Consider the following 17437-nt stretch of genomic DNA (forward strand, 5'->3'; position numbering starts at 1 on the left):
TGAGAAACTTGTATAGGCCCCTGTTATGTACCAAACCTGAAGCCTGCCCCTCAGGCCAAAGCTCGAGGACAAGCAAATAGGTCTCTTTCACAGAAAGACTGGGGTGTGTTTCAGTCTGCTGTCTGTGCAGTGCCCTGGGAGTTGTAGCCTGCCAAGAACTCTCTCTCCAATTGTTGCAATCCCATGGGACATAAGAACGCAAACCCCGCTGCTCTCCAGAGCCAGGCAATCACAGGGCATTTCCTGGGCGGCAGCTGCAAAAACCAGGGCACTAGACATAGAGACTGAGGTACCAGATGCATATAGAAGCTCCCCTCCAAGAGATCCTGGTGCTTTGGAGCATGGCCAGAGGAGAATGTGCCTCCCCTCCAAGGTCTCTGGAAAGGATTGCAATTAGCCTTAGATGTGTGTTTAATTAGAAGCCTGCCCCTCAGGCTGCAATTATGATGATAAGCTAATAGGCCACTTTCCCTGAAAGACTAAGCTCCTGCTCTGTTGCCTCTTCTTGTGCCCTGGGGGTGGTAGCTGTTTATTAACTCTTTCCTTATTGCTTACAGTCCTGTGGGACCCATGGACATAAGCCTCACTGGCACCAGAGCCAGGTGATGTAGAGGTGTCCCCTAGTGGCAGCTGCAAAAATCAGGGCACCAGACAAGAGTATAAGCTCCTTTCTGGGAGATACCAGAAAGCTGGAGCAAGGCAGTGGGAGGGTGCAAATATTATATGCACTGGCCTCCGTTCCCTGAGAGCACCTCTGTAGGGCCCTAGTTGTATGCCAAACCAGAAGCCTGCCCCTCAGACCAAAGCTCCTGGACAAGCATATAAGTTTCTTTCATGGAAAGTCTTGGGGGTATATTTCAGTATGCTATCTGTGCAGTACCCCAGGGATGATAATCTGCCAAGAATTATCTCTCCAATTGTTATGAGTCCTGTGGGACCCAGGATCACAAGCTCCCCTGGTCTCCAGAGCCGGGTGATCAAGGTGGGGTCTGCTGGGTGGCAGCTGAAAAAACTGGGGCACCAGACGCATGTAAGAGCACCCCTCCAGGCGATACTGGTGCTCTGGAGTGTGACAGAGGGAGAGTGTAAATATGGCACCCACAGAATGGAATGAGGCAGAAGAAGAGCATATAGATGGCACCTGCCAGGAAAAAAAAAAAAAGATGATGCCTGCCAACTGGCACATGAAGATGGCACCTGCTGGCTGGAATGAGACAGAGAGAGAACACATAGATGGTGCCACAGAAAAAATGAGAAAAAAAAAAGCCTAGCATTTAAAAAGAAAAAAAAAATATTGTGCCTGCTGGCTAGAATGAAGCAGAGGGAAGGAGTGAAGATGGTGCCTGCCACCTAGCAGGCCCCTCATTGTGTGCTAAATTACGTGCCTGCCCCTCAGGCCAATGATTTAAGATGAGCCAAAGGAGTTCTCATTCACATAAAGTCTGGGCATCTCTTGATTGGCTCCCTTTCTGCTGAGCCCTGGGATGTGTGAGTCCAAGTGTGCACAAGCTCTTTAAGAGCCATTTCTTAGACCATTAGAGCCTTGTGGTTCTGGTGGAAAGGAGCCCCCTTGGTTTTCAAAGCTAGATGTTTTGAGGGCTGATCTCTCAGGTGCAGGTCTTAAAAGTTGAGGTGCTCCATGTGGGGTTCAAGCTGTTTGCTCCTCTTGGAGAAGCTCCTGTTTTTGAGTTCCCTCCCGATTGTGGGTCTCCATGCTGGCAATGCAGTTCATGGTGAAATTGTGTCTCAGCTTCTCCTACCCATGTTGATGTGGGCCTTCTCTCATTTGCTCTATGCATAGGAGTCACTCAGACAGTTTTTAGGTTTTTTTCAGAGGACGTTGTTCCATGTTACCTGTAGATTTGGTGTATCTGTAGGAGAAGATAAGCCTAGGATCCTCCTACGTTGCCATCTTGAACCATAACTTTAAATGTATTTTTTTAATATGATGCTGTATGAAACAATTTAGATGAATTCCCTGGATAAAAACAAAATCTTCAGTTATGGATATGAAATTTCAGTATATGAAATTTTAGGTGCTCATCAAGGAACTAAAACACCACCACAAACTCAGAAACATCTTGCTATTCACTACTCCCAATAATAGTCATCTTTTCCAAAAAATATTCTCCTTCTCCTCCCCAACTCCTCAGGCGTGGACCTTTAGAGACATTCTCTATATAAAATCTGAAGATAATATCCCTTGAATTCTTTCTCTTCATTGGTCTAAACTGATTTTATCTCATTACTTTGTAACTGAATAACTTTGGAAATCTCCTTGATATCTACACATCACTAGTCTCTCATTCCTCTAATCACATCTTATTCTTGCACTGAGAAGGATCTATTTGACCATAGGCTTTCAGTATCTGTCTGTCTTGTTAAGAAACCTTAATTCAAGTGCAATACATTTGCAGACTTTCATGAAACTTATTGCACCCTTCCCCTTTTTAGGGTCATTTGGTTTTGGTATCTGTTACCCCCTGGTTCACCAAGCTCACCTGGCTGACTAATCATCTGTATTCTTTTTTCCTCTTCGTTCCGTGTGTTTTCCTTCCAAAATTTCACCAAGTTCAAAGTGAACTGCCTTACCACGTACAAGTCGTATCACACTGCCAGGGCCAGCATTCCCTACTTTTACTTTTCTCCCACACTTTACTTCTGTCTTCTTCTTTTCTGACTATGCTACCAAACTTATTGTCTTTTGCTTAAGTATTTGCTTCTACTTCTGTAGGGTCGTACATGTTGGAGCTCCCAACACTTCAAGTGCCTGCTTTCCTTTAAAATCAGTCTTAAAACACGGTTACTCCCTCTTTTAATTAACATTTATTCTGTTTCCTAAATTCTTTTATGCTACTCTTGCACATTATTTATATTCATTACTTTTTATTTTATCCTGAGTTGAATATAGTTTGTATTTCTGTTTTTGTTGATGACTCCTCAGGGTTGTGCCTGGTCTTGTTTGCATTTGTGTCCTCTTGAGGTGAAGCACAGAGGAAGAGTGGGCATAGGAAGAAAAATTGCACCTATATGATATCTGCCTTCTCATTTTGGTAGGTGCTGGCTCTTTCTTGGACCAATCCAGCTGTGATAACAATGATTTTGAGGAATTAGAAATTCCTTACCAAGATTTCCTCATTCCAGTTTCAGCCTTTGAATATTGAAATTTGAAATTAAACTGAAAAACTAATTAATGATTTTTCAAAATTATAAATTGAAAATATTAAAGATACATCTGGATCTTGATATTTTTTGATATATATATGTTTGAAACCTTATTTGAAGATTAAAGGTTTATAATTTATTCTTTATTCATCTAACAGAGAAATATGTAGGAGGGTCTCCTAACTGATTTGTGTGGTGATGGGGAGGGTCAGGAGAATAAAGTAAAATAACTTGAAGGATGAGTAGAGATTAGGAAGGCAAAATAGTAAGGCCAAATCCTTGGAGATAGTGGTAGGGAGTGGGGGATAGAGATGAGATAGGAGGAATAGGCCAGGTATAAGGAATCACTCCAACAGAGGCTTAGTAGTGAGTGCTAAAAGTGAGAATGGGAGTTAGCAGAGATTAGGCTAGACAGGAAAATTTGCCAGATTTTGAAGGGCTGATTTAAAAAGTTACCCATATTAACCCAAGGAAAGATTTAAAGAATGGGAGTAACATTATCTTCACATGAATGGGTAAGACAAGAATTTAAGCAATTCTTGTTCAGATTAAAACCAATAACTTTTGCTAAATGATTTGAGTAATTTATGGGTGCGTGTGTGCTTGTGTACGTGGGGGTGTGTGTGTGTGTTTCCTTGTTCTGAATGCTATTCACATTTATACTATTTTGGTGCTTTGAGTGCTTAAGTAGTATTTCATTTTATAACCATAGTTAAGGTAACAGAATTTTAGAGCTGTAGAATACTTTAAAAATTATCTAAATCAAACTTATATTTTTCAGATGTGAAAATCAAGGATTATTGAAGTTAGGTAAATTTTCATATGTTGTATAGCTAGTAGATAGCAGAGTGAGGATTTGTACCAGCTTTGTATGATTCCAATGCTCTTAACCAGTATATCATCCCGCAAAATCAATAATTGGTACACTTCAGACATGATTTTTTCAAACTGTTTTATTAATATATTTTTATTTTGCAACTTATGCTACTATATACATATCGTAATTTACAAAGTCAAGGTCTTATTAGCATAAACTGCAATATACATATCTCAACTTTTACAAAATGTAGTGATTACTAAATAGACCATAGATCGTGGTAAATTGCTCAGTTAGCTGCATGTACAAGAATTCCTTTCCATTGACTGGAAAGGGAGCAAAAGAGGCCTAAATGGTTTCGTTGTTTTCATGGAAATCTACATCAAGGTCAAATTCCATGAAAGTCTTTATATGGCTATAGAATATATAGAGTTTATAAAATGTATATAGAGTTTATGCCAATAAACCAAGTTTCTGAAAAACTTTATTAAAAAGCTATCAAGAAGTAAAACAAGACATAAAATATGCTTTAAGAATGTACAAATGTTAGATTTAAAATGTTCCAGGTTGCTAGGAGATTGGACCTTAAATTTACACTAAAATATTATGAAAATTGATGACTGCTGCCATTTATATTGTATATTACTATTAGGGTACCTAGTATAATTTGAAGGGACTGTTCATAACCATTCTAAATAGTTTAAGTGGTTACAATGTTAAAAGTCATGTTTTATTATATAGCGACAGTCCAGGTATGATGACTTTTAACAGATCTCTTTTTTGTGGGGGTTTAAAATTTTCCCTGTCAGTCAAATTAAAATTCATTTATTTTTTTAAAAAAAAGAGGGAAAAGAAGGAGGAAGAATATTATGAATTTTAAAGTGCTTGGGTTAGTGCAAATTTAATTTGTTTCCATTTTCAAACCAGCAGGGGGAACTCAAGGACCAAATTCTTACTTTATGTAGATTTCTCTCTCTATTGAGTGTATATCTTCTGTATGACTTTTTATTGGCCTTTAATGTGAGATTTTTTTCTTAACTTATTAAGTATTGCCAACCTTGGTAGGGAATGCCATATTCAGTAGGTGTTAGTCATATGTTCATGTTTTCGTGCTTTCATAGTCTTCATTCATGCATTTATTATTTACTCAACAAATATTTATTAGGGCCAGGCACTCAGACAGAGTCAGTAGGAAGGATTCTCATAAAATCGTTAAAGAACATAAAGTCAATATACTTAAACTTACACTACAAATTTACACTACAGATTGGAAGATGTTCCAGTTCCTTGTGGACATTTTATTGATGCTATCCTGATGCAGCAGCTCTGTTTTGCCCATGTGACATTCTAGGTGGATGTCTTCCATGAAGGTGAGATTATGTTAGTGTTGGCCATGGGACCAAAAGGGAAGTAGTTGATCCATCTACTTTCCATAGAAGAATTTTCCCTGATTTTTTTTCTAATTGCAACTTTGCTCTCCTCTCACCAACCATGAGATTTCTCAATTGCTCACATTATTAATATTGTTTTCATTTTATTCTTTAAAGTCATTAACATAGTCACCTATGTCAGCTCACCATGGAGAACACATTTGAATGTTCTTGTCATGTATTTATCTTCATATCCCCTGCTAAAAGAATGGTACAACATACTAGTTACCAATATGCTAGAGAATTGCAGTTTTATGGGTAATCCGTGTCCATAATTCAACTTCAGCTTATTTTTTCAGCAGAGGGAGCTGTTACACTTCAAGATTGAATTCTGGAGTGACAGCGACAACAATAGGGTTTGAATTAGTACTAAGCCATAGTCCTTAGCCCGATAATTCTTCTGGATTTCACAACTTGAGTTCCTTATAAAACCATATTTAAGTTTAGCCCTTCTCCAGGCACTGGTAATAATTCTGTGTTTAAGAACAGACACTGTAAGAAACTCAAGGTCAGGATTTTATGACCTTAGCGTCAACTTATTCTTGGCATTACTTTATTTTAATACATTGATTCTAGTAATTAAGCTCTAGCTTTGACCTCTTTGATCAAGCCCCTTCTTATATCTGTCTCTAGCAATTAAATCCCTGTGTTTTCATCTGTAAATGAATTTATGCCTTGTTTTCTTGCACATTATGCTAGCTCCTTCTAGCCTAAAATGCTATTTTGAATACTGGGATTTTGCCTTTCATGATTCCTTAAGGTAGAATTCTACAACTTCTGTTAGGCCTCCCTGGTGCAAGAGCCTATCACCTGTACTCCTTCCTATTGCCTACTATTAGATTACTTCCTCTTACTCTCTGTGTACTTTGCCTATTGGATGGGACTTCGGCCATTTGTAGACTGCCAAGTTTCTCTGCTACTCTGTCTGGATTACCTCCCCCTTCCTGCTGTTTAGAATTTCCCTGATTGACATCTCCACTTCAAAGGGCTGTCTAATCTCTGGTTCTCTGCATACTGACTATCAGCAGTGTAACCCATCCTTAATCTGAGTTTCTGTTTTTATGGTAGTTACCTGAAACCTCTGTGTAAAGATTGGCTAGTTCTGGAAATGCAAAGGACCAACCAAGCCTGATGAATACAACTCCATGTGGTGTTTAGGTTTAGAAACATTCAGAAGGACATTTATTTGAGTCAAACTTGTATATTACATAAAGGACACAGAAAATTGTAAAAGCAACTTAAGTAACTAAAAACTACTCTGTTTGTTCTCTTTTATTTTTTTAGCAGTTTTTAGAGAACTAAATCCAAAGAGACAAGAAAGGAATAAAAGCACCTGTTAGTTCATGGTAAATTATTACATTTTAAGAGATTAACCCATAAATGCAGTTTATCTCCTATACTAATATATTATGACTTTTCAAAATTATGGAAAACATGACGTGATTCATTAGCATAGTAGTTAACATTTCAAATTGGTAAAGATGGGCTTCTTTAGTAAAACAATACTGCAAGAGTCTTTTTCTTAATGAACCATAGGCTAACACAGGAGATATTTCACTTAAAGAATAGGGCATAGCTAAAGTACCTTATTGAGAATATCACAGATAGGTCTTTTATTTAGTTAAGTGTCAGTTTAGCTGCCTTACAGCACAGCATCTGAATAAACCAGAGTACTTTTAGGTCAACCGATTTTGTTTATAGTTTGTCTTTAATAAAGACTGATTCCTTTCTTAAAGGGAAACTCATATTTCTGATTTCATATTTTCCTTTTTCAAAGAAAGGGCTTATATTATTGTTTTCATACAAAATAAAACTTTGATTGAGGTGTATTCCTACGTAGCTATTGGACCTGTAGTTTATGGGCCTCCTATCATTAGAGTCATCGCAGTGTAACATTTAAGATTGTATGATAGATAAACTGTGAGAATTCCAAATGGTGCAGTAATTTCCTAAATTAAAATTTTATCTAATTATCAAGTTGTGTATCATAGATAGTAAATTAATGATAAATTGTCATTCAATTAATGATTCTATTTTATTAGAAGCCATATTTGTTTTCTGTGTTATTTTCAAAGTGACAATTGTAAGCAATCTTATATTCATATTATGTGTCAACTCATACTATAAATTTTATGAATTGCCAGCCATACTTCTGTATATGCTTCCAAAATATGGCTTTTGGTTAATGATTTGTAGATGATTATTTAGAATGTGTTGTAAAGCCATAAGTCTATTTGGATGAAAGGACTTTATAAAAACAAACAAAGAAAAGATAATCTCATTCCTCCTGTGCACTTTCTTCAGCGCTGCCAGTGATCCTTCTAACATAGAAATCTGATCATGTCATTTTCCTACTCAAAATTATTCAGTGGTTGCTTATTGTCTATATTATTAAATATTAATTCTCTAACATAAAACAAACTCTGTGATTTGATCCTTGTCTCCTAATTCAGCCTATTTCCTGCCATTTCTCCTATCTTTTTCTAACCAAATCATTCTGCTTCCTTTGCCTTTAAAACCTCATGCTGTCTTTTAAAGCTTTAGAATATTTTTAGAAAAATAATATTTGAAAGATAGCTTTAAATGTTCAGATAACCAGCTATAAATGTGTTTACCCTCTAAAATGAAAACTGTAAAAATAATGAGGTTATATGAGCTCCTGGTTGGTGATACACATTAGGGGTCAGTTACTAGAGATGGTAGTCAAAATTCTGGTAATTACAATTATGGACATGAGTTTCAGCTGCAAAGTGTAAAGCAGAGACCCAAAGGCTGTAATTTGGAGAATGAAGCATTGAACTGTGAGAGAAAAATGATAATTTTGTAAGTTAGGGTTCTTAGCTGCAAATAGCACAAAACAAAGGATGTAACACAGCTGAGATTCTGCCCTAGTAATAGTCTACTTCGGGTACTACCACAAGTGCCATTGCTAGTGGATGCTCTCAGTTATTGTCACTGACCCTTCTTCCTCTGGAAACTACTGCTATGAGTCTAGTCTCTTAATAAGTGGTGATATAAAAAGATGGATTATTCAGTAGATGGTGTTGGGACAACTAGACAGCCATCTGGATAAAAAAAATTAAAACGTATTCCTACTCTGTACCATAAGTTCCATACACATCAAAGTTTTATTTATTTATTTATTTATTTATTTATTTTGAGGAAGATTAGCCCTGAGCTAACTGCTGTCAATCCTCCTCTTTTAGCTAAGGAAGACTGGCCCTGAGCTAACATCTTTACCCATCCTCCTGTACTTTATTTGTGGGACACCTACCACAGCATGGTCTGCCAAGCGGTGCCATGTCTACATCTCTGGAATCCGACCGGAGAACCCCAGGCCACCGAAGCAGAATGTGCGCACTTAACTGCTGCGCCACTGGGCCAACCCCTAGATCAAAGTTTTAAACATTTAGAGAATGAAACCATAAAAGCACAAGGAGAAGACATGAATGAATACGGTATTTAAAAATATATGCTCTTGGAATGCAGAAGATGCTCAGGGATGACCAGAAAAACCAGAAATCATAACAAGAAAGATGGATAAATTTTACTATAGGAAAAAAATTAAAAACAAAAAGAAAAGATACCTAAAATTTAAAATAAAATGAATCAAATTGAACCTCAAAGTGTTTCCAACTGGTGGCATAATCACACAGAGTGGAAGTATTCCAAGTGACTTGAAACAGCAGTTAGACTGTACATCCCTACTGACGTATACCCTATAGAAAAAAGAACTGAAAAAACAAACTTTAAAAACTGTTTACCAAAGTCATATTGTTGGTAGTAATATTAGTATTGTTATTCTGAGACTGTTATGTGTGGATTGTGAATTTTTAAAAAAATGAGCAAATAAGTAGTATTCTAATTTTATCTTCATGGTCCTCTTTGAGAACCAGGCATGGGAGAAAGTAAATATGAATATAAGATGAAGGGGTTAAGTTAAAACCCTATAGTACTGAATTTGAATTAAAAGTATCAATAGAACTCATGATGACTTTTCTCTTTAAAAATAAAATAAATTTTTCCTAGCTCTATCAAATGAAAATGCCTAGAAACAAACATCAGTCCAATAGGAATGAACATCCTTAGTGCCCAGGTTATGGTCTTGAAATGCCATTTTCCATGAAAAATAACCAGGGATCCTTTAAGAAATGGTTGATTACAGATCTGGAAAGGGCAGAAAACAAGGCTATGTGCATAGAATATTCTAGAAGGATACAGAGAAAAACTGATAATAATGGTGATTTCTGGACAGAATTGAGTGGCTGGGTAACATGGTAGATAGTATACTTTTTACAGTAGACTTATTTCCTTTTTTTAATATTGTGTGTTCTGTATTTATTTTCAGAATGATAAAGTCATTAAAAATTATTTGGAGAGAAATTCTTGCTCATTGTTATAGTCTGCCTATAATATATACAGTATACAGCTTATACTATAGCATATATACTATATATAGTATATACTATAGTATAGTATGCCTATACCATATATTGGTATATAGTAATATGCCTGAAAGAGCATATTACTTGGGGGGTGGGGTTGACAGGATTTACCCATATAATGTGATAGCAAAATGGTGTAGTGTCATATGTGTGTTTTAAAGTGTAGTTATTAACTTCTTTTTAGAGTCTACAAAAGTGAGCTGTGCCTTCTAATAGGTTACCACCTGAGTAGTATGAGAAAAAAAATGGATAATTTATCATGAAGCTTTGGGAATCAAATGATTAATAATTAAAATTTCCTTTGCTAATTCATCAAGTGGTATTTTAGAAGCATAAAAATAGTGTCCTATTTCTGAATTTGAAGAATAGACTGATTCCTTTACCTAGGCATTCATGTATTCAATAAATATTTGCTTTTTTGAACACTGTGGAAATATTGGTGACAAGGTGGACATGACCTCTGCATTCATAATCTTATGGTCTTATGGTCTAATGGGAAAAATAGATTAAAAATATAAATAAACAAATAGAAATTATGGAAGTGCTGTGCAGAAAATAAAGAAGGAACTTATGGAGAATATCAGTAGTAGTGGCACAAACTTACTTTAAGTGAAATAATCACAGAAGGCTTCTCTAAGGGTAATATTTAAGCTGAGACTTGAAGGATGAGAAGTAACTGGAGGTAATACATTGTAAGACAGGGGAAGCAGCCTTCAGGGAGAGAGGAGCTTAGATTTTTGAAGAATTGGAAAAAAATCAGTTCACCTATACTAGTTGTTGAAGTCTAAAATTTCTAGATGGGGCATCTGGGTGGATGTTGATGCCATTTACTAAAATGGGGAAATACTGGGGAGCATAAGTTTGGCAAGGAAAATCAGGAATTCTGTTTCAGACGTTTTAATTTGAGATGTCCATGAGACATCCAAGTGGAGGTATTAAATATACTTCAGATCTTGAGATATAAATTTGGAAATAATCAGCAAAAAGATGATAGATCATCACTTACAGGGAGAAGTAAGAAATGAGGGCTGTCTCTTAAGCTGTGTTGTCGGGTAGAGTAGACATTCGGGTCAAATATTTAAATTTAATTAATTAAAATTACATAAAATTTAAAATTTAATTCTTAAATCACACTAGCCACGTTTCAAGTGCTCAATAGTCACATATGACTAGAGGGAAGCGTACTAAATAGCATGTATAAAAATATTTCCATCATTGCAGAAAGTTCTTTTGGGCAGCACTGGTGTAGAAAATCTTTCACATAGTTAAAGACACATAGCAAGTTGCAGATGGACAAGTGCTATGACGCAGCGTACCTCAAAAGCCGATGTAGACCCCTGAGAAACACTAACTTTTGGTTAGGAAAAGGTCTGGAGAATATGAAGGAGTAGTTAGTGAAATAGGAGAAAAGCAAGGATCATGTTTTAAGAAGCAGCAAATGGTCAACTGTGTTAAATGCTTTTGAAAGGGAAAGTCAGGGGAGAACTGAAAAGTATCGATTAGATTTGATACCACGGAGTTTATTGGTGACATGACAAGAGGACTTTTGTTAGAGTGGTAGAGGCAAAAACTAGATTTGACTGGGTTTAAGAGTGAATAGGAGGTGAAGAAACGGAGATAGCCTATTTTGGCAGGTATTCAGAGAAGTTTGGTTATGAAGGGAAGCAAAGAAGTGGATCACTATCTGAAAGGATATATAAGAGTAAGTGCTTTAAAAATTGACCTACAGGGGCCAGGCCTGATGGCCTAGTGGTTAAGTTCTGCACACTCCACTTTGGCAGCCTGGGTTCGGTGCCCAAGTGTGGAACTACTCCACTCGTCAGTCAGTGGCCATGCTGTAACAGCAGCTCACATGCAAAAAAAGGAAGATTGGCAGTGGATGTTAGCTCAGGGCAAATCTTCCTCAGCAAGAGAAACCCCCCAAAAATAAATAAAAATTGACGTATGTATATACATATACATACATACATATGCATATATAAATGTCTACTAGATTGTAATGTAAGCTCCTTGAAAGCATGAATTCTAGTGTCTCATTGATTCACCTTTGAATCCACTTGCACTTATGCATTCAACAAATGTCTGTTGAACATATGTCAATTAGAGTTTGTAATATTTATTTTATTTTGCTATTCTTGGAGTGAGAGTCTAATCCTCAAAATTTATAAATTTACTTATGCAGAACTGCTTTTGCCTTTTCATAACCTTGAGGTGACCAGTGATAGTATACTAGACTACCTTTTACAAAAACATATTATCTTAGATACTTATTTTGCAACCGAGATACTTTTTAGTTTTCAAATATAAAGGAAATTTGAAGTGATGAGGAAAAATGGTCTATTCTTTTTATTTAGGAAGATAAATTTCAGTGTGCTGATCATTTTTATAACAATGCTCTGAATACAAATTGAGTCTCAGTTTTACAAGAAAACACTTTACAATGCAATAGCTTTTCTAATGTTTTCAAGCAAACTTGCTGGTGAAAACTGAAGTGAAATAAAGTGAATAAGTAATTTGTCAATACAGTCATGTGCCAAATAATGATGTTTTGGTCAACAGCAGATTGCACATACGATGGTGGTCCCATATGATTAGTACCATATAGCCTAGGTGTATAGTAGGCTATACCATCTAGGTGTGTGTAAGTACCGTAGGGGAAGAAAAAATTTTCTTACCCTTCTAGGTTCTTCTGGCTGGTCTAAGAATTAAATTGACAGGACACAGATTAACAGGAGAAAATCGAACAAAAGTTTAATAGCATATATACATGGGAGGAACCTAGGAAAATGGAGTAACTTGCCAAAATGGCTGAAGCACTCACCTTAAATACCATCTTCTGTTAAAAAGAAAAAGAAGATATTGGAGTGGAGAGAGTCAGGGACTTCAAAGGAAAGGAAGGCAATTCACAGCTGGGTGGAAAATTAATTGACTATATATGCTCTAGTTTATTTCTGGGCTCTCTATTCTACTCTATTTGTTTATATGTCTGTCTTTATGCCAGTACCATAATGTTACAATTACTGTAGCTTTGTATAAGTTTTGAATTTGGAAGTGTGATTTTTCCAACACTGTTTTTTTCCCTCAAGATTGCTTTGGTTATTTGGGGACTTTTGTTCTATATGAATTTTAGGATTGTTTTTTCTATTTCTGTGAAAAATGCATTGGAATTTTTTTTTTAAAGATTGGCACCTGAGCTAACAACAGTTGCCAATCTTTGACCCCCCTTCTTCTTCTCCCCAAAGCCCCCCAGTATATAGTTGTATATTCTAGTTGTGAGTGCCTCTGGTTCTGCTATGTGGGATGCCGCCTCAGCATGGCCTGATGAGTGGTGCCATGTCTGCCCCCAGGGTCCAAACCAGTGAAACCCCCAGTCACCGAAGCAGAGTACGCAAACTTAACCACTCGGCCAGGAGACTGGCCCCCTTTCTTTCTTTTTTTTTTTTTGCATTGGAATTTTGATAGGGGTTATGTTGAATGCGTATATCATTTTGGGTAATGTGGACCTTTTAACAATGTTATTTCTTCTAATCCCTAAACACCAGCTATCTTTCCATTTGTTTGTATCTTCTTTGATTTCTTTCATCAATGGTTTATAGTTTCAGTGTACAAATCTTTCACTTCCTTGGTTAAACTTATTCGTAAGTATTTTATTCTTTTTGATTATATTGTAAATGAGATTGTCTTCTTGATTTTCTTTTCAGATAGATTGTTATTGGTGTAAAGAAGTACAACTTATTTTTGTATGCTGATTTTATGTCGTACAACTTTACTTAATTTGCTTATTAATTTGAACAATTTTTTTGTGGAGTCTTTAGGATCACCTACATATAGGATCTTGCCATCTGTAAACAGAGGTGATTTTACTTTTTCCTTTCTGATTTGAATGTCTTTTTGTTTCTTCTTATCTGATTGCTCTTACCATATGATCCAGTAATCCTTCTTTTGGGTAGATACCCAAAGGAAATGAAATTAGTATCTTGAAGGGATGTCTGTGTTCCCATGCTCATTGCAGCATTATTCACAATAGCTAAGTTATGGACACAACCTGAGTGTCTGTCAATAGATAAGTGGATAAAGCAACATGGATGTACCTGAAGGATATTATGCTAAGTGAAATCAGCTAGACATATAAAGAAAAAACTAAACAATCTTGTTTATATATGTATGTGTGTGTGTGTGTAATCTAAAAAATTTGAATACATGTAAGCAGAGAGTAGGATGATGGTTACCAGAGGTGGGGAGGTGGGGGAATGAGAAGATATTGGTCAAAAGGGTGAAAAGTTGTACTTAAGTAAATTGAATAAGTCTAGAGATGTAATGTACAGCATGATAACTATAGTTAATAATACTATATTGAATACTGGAAATTTGCAAAAAGAGTAGTTTTCAGGTGTTTTCACTACAAAAAAAATGGTGACTGTGTGACAAGATGATATGTTAATTAGCTTGACTACAGTAATCATTTCACTATCTATAAGTATATCAAATCATCATGTGTACCTTGTATAAAGGCGTACTTTTATTAAAAGTTGTTTAAAAACTAAAGAATGGGTGGGGCCAGCCCACTGGCATAGCAGTTAAGTTTGCGCCGCTCCACTTCGGCAGCATGGGGTTCTCCAGTCTGGATCCCGGGCGCAGACCTACACAGTGCTTATCAAGCCATGCCATGGCAGGCGCCCCAGGTATAAAATAGAGGAAGATGGGCACAGATGTTAGCTCAGGGCCAATCTTCCTCAGCAAAAAGAGGAGGATTGGGGGCAGGTGTTAGCTCAGGGCTAATCTTCCTCAAAAAATTTAAAAAATAAATTATACCTACTCTGGAGAAGTGAATCTAAATATTATGTCACCTCAACCTTATATAGTTTGAAGGGCACTCTTTAGGAAAAAGAATACATAATTACAAATAAAAAAATATGAACTGGGTCATGGAAGGGGATGATACAATTGAGGGGCCCTTAATATGAAGCTTCATTAACCTCAAGATAACCCTTCTCTTATTACAATGTAGCAGTACAGATTTTGTATGCAGTATTTATTCTTTTGGGGGAGGTGGGAAATTCTCATCATATTCTATATGTTTGCTTGAAATTAACTAGTGTTAACTACATGCAGAAAAATAACATTCTAAGTATTTTGTCAGACTTTTTGGTATCCTTTAATCATGTCAAGACTATTTCTTGTGTGTATTCATAAGTAAATGAGAAAGTGCTATTTTAAAAAATGATAAAGTAGAAAGCCAAGGAAATAGACTTAGGAATAAATTATTATAGTGTTCATAGTTTAATGTCTTACACATGTAAGTATTCTTTATATAGTTTGGTATTTATGTTCTGAATATGTAATATGTAAAAATGAAGTATCCATCAATAAGTTTTTTACAATAAAATGCCTTTAGTTACCCAGGTGAGAATAAATAAATTAAAATGTGGCTAACTAGCTAGTCTCTATATGTAGAGTTTCATAAAGCTCATTTATTTTATACCCCAAACTGTTCTATCCATAATTGGATAGAACACACATTTTTATAAATCACAACATTATGCTAATTGGATCCATTTATATATAAGGTTATTAATTCATTTTCATTTTGATATGGATAGTGACCACTATTTTGCAGGAAATTTTAGATTTGATAATTGATGCTCATTATTTGACTACATAGAAGTACCTTTATATATGTCAATTAAATGAATTCACTTATAGATTGATAATTTTTTGAGATGTATAATTTTTCAAGATTGCTAAATACATACAGTAGGTGAATAAGGGTCATTATTAGAAAAATCGCAAGAACTTTGAATTGACATCCATAATGCAGAGATTTTTTTTTTCTCTAAGATAGGTTTAGACTCATGCAATAATTCCACTTCAAATGTGTATCTTCCTTGGAGTTTCTAGTTGACTACAAGGTATTAAACACAAAACACAAGACTTACTGAAGTGATATAAAATAACAAAGGGCCAGGTAAATTGAAAAAGCAGAGAACAGGATCATGCAAACAACTTGTATTTGTTCTGTAATAGTGGAGAAAAGGAGCAGCAAAAGCAGTTCAGATCCTAAGTTTAATTCAGGTTCTGCTTCTTTTCACACCACTTCTGTGCTGAATTGCTAATAACTAACTAAATAAACAGATACGCTTCTTGCCCTCTCCCACTTTTATCTGCCTCTGGGTGTTCTTGTTGAGGATTGATTCAACATTATCAAGTGGCAAAAAGATAGGCATAAATAGCCAACTTATAAGTAAAGTTGATCAGCTCTGCCTTTTATCATTTAAGATTTTTCAAATCGAGAAAAGTATAACATCACTAAAAATAATGGAATGCATTGACAAAGTCCCCTCAATTTCAAGAGGAGGAACTTGAGTTCAAGAGAATTTCAGTGACTTAGCTAAGGTTGTGCAACATGTCAGTAAGAGAACTTGGACCAGATTCTAAGCTTCTCTATTCCTACTCCACTACACCACAGTGTGCCAATTAGTTGCCCTATTTAATTACAAGGAAATGTTATCAGAAAAGAATTGAGTTCTTGGATGTAAGGATATATTTAATTTTATCATGAGGTGATGGAAAATACTGTTAACTAATAAATGCAAGAAGCTTATGCAAATTGCTCTTGGGAAAAAAGGTGGTAACTAAGTGTGGAGTTGGAATTGGCTTTAGAAAGAGAATCTAATGCAGATCAGTTCTCTTATTTTGCAAATGAGGAAACAAAGAAGGTTAAGTTATTTGCACAAAACAATACAAATAGTTCTAGAGCAACTGTGATAAGGCAGCTGTAGTACAGTGGTTAAGAACTACACTTTAATGCTAGGCCTCCTGGGTTGGAATTTTGGCTTTTACAACAATTGTTTGACCTCAGGCAAGTCATATAACCTCTATGTATCCGTTTTCTTGTCTCTTAAAGTGGGATGATAATAATAATACTAGTTCATAAATTTTATGAGGATTAAAAATACATTTAAGGGGTCAGCCTGGTGGCCGAGCTTAAGTTTAAGTTGACGCAGTCCGCTTTGGCAGCCCAGGGTTTCGCCGGTTCAGATCCTGGGCACTGACCTGGCATCACTCATTAAGCCATGCTGAGGCAGCGTCCCACATAGCACAACCAGAAGGACCTGCAACTAGGATATACAACTATGTACTGGGGGTCTTTGGGAGAAAAAAAAAAATTGGCGACAGATGTTAGCTCAGGTGCCAATTTTAAATATATATATATATATTTAAAACTCTTAGAACAGTACCTAGCAGGTATAAGTGTTCAATTAGTATTTCTGTTACTAAAAGGTTTTGATGTAATGCTATATTTAAATATTGTCTATTGTAGTTAACTAAGAAACCTCTTACATCTTGATTTGCCCAGTTGGTGGGAGAACCTGGGCTATATCCTTGATGTCAACAATTGTCATTCAGTGTTTTTTTCAATAATATAAAATTATTTCTTTTTACAAATTTGTTTTATCATGTCATCATTTGTCAAAGGTTTTTTTCAATTTTATTCTCCAAATAGTTTTATCATTTGAGTAGTGAGACAAGTGAAAAACAAATTTGTCTCATCTTTAAAGCGTGTTTAACAAAATGCACTA

At 35.9% G+C, this 17437-nt stretch overlaps 1 protein-coding gene across 12 annotated transcripts in view; it reads left to right on the top strand.

Moving 5' to 3' along the window:
* The window catches only part of PHYHIPL (phytanoyl-CoA 2-hydroxylase interacting protein like), a 65360-nt gene that overhangs the window by 28027 nt on the left and 19896 nt on the right, over positions 1-17437 (top strand). For 3 of the 12 annotated variants that reach the window (XM_070611673.1, XM_070611645.1, XM_070611707.1), the window contains 3 exons: positions 2945-3053; positions 3947-3975; positions 5249-5352. The exons of 2 other annotated variants lie outside the window; for them this stretch is intronic. The gene's annotated coding sequence lies outside the window, so the exon portion shown is untranslated. The remainder of the gene's footprint in view (positions 1-2944; positions 3054-3946; positions 3976-5248; positions 5353-17437) is intronic. 7 more of the 12 variants (XM_070611647.1, XM_070611654.1, XM_070611657.1 and 4 more) reach the window with 3 other exon arrangements.

Source organism: Equus przewalskii, chromosome 1, assembly GCF_037783145.1.
Source record: "Equus przewalskii isolate Varuska chromosome 1, EquPr2, whole genome shotgun sequence".
Lineage (NCBI taxonomy): Eukaryota > Metazoa > Chordata > Mammalia > Perissodactyla > Equidae > Equus > Equus przewalskii.